We start from the raw sequence: 274 nt of genomic DNA, 5'->3' as shown, positions 1-274 counted from the left end.
GCCCCCGCTGCCCCCATCACCCCAGTGCAGCCGGGCACGGGGCTCTGTTGGACCCGTTCCCCTTGACACGAGCCCATCGCATCCCTGCTTGCCCCAGAGCCCGGCCGGGTGCGTGTTACCCCCCCTCCAGCTCCTCTCATTCACAAGAAGACACAAAGGACACAAGCGTCAAAGACACTTTTATTCCTCCCGTGGATATTTTGCTCCCCACACCTTATTTGTAAAGGCACCCCAAGCTCTGGGGTCGCTGATGGTGTTGAAGGCACCAGCCTTC

The sequence above is a fragment of the Nestor notabilis genome, unplaced genomic scaffold, assembly GCF_000696875.1.
Source record: "Nestor notabilis isolate BGI_N333 unplaced genomic scaffold, ASM69687v1 scaffold24716, whole genome shotgun sequence".
NCBI classification, from domain to species: Eukaryota; Metazoa; Chordata; class Aves; order Psittaciformes; family Psittacidae; genus Nestor; species Nestor notabilis.
The sequence above is the reverse complement of the archived record's forward strand: the minus strand, read 5'-3'. Positions refer to the sequence as shown.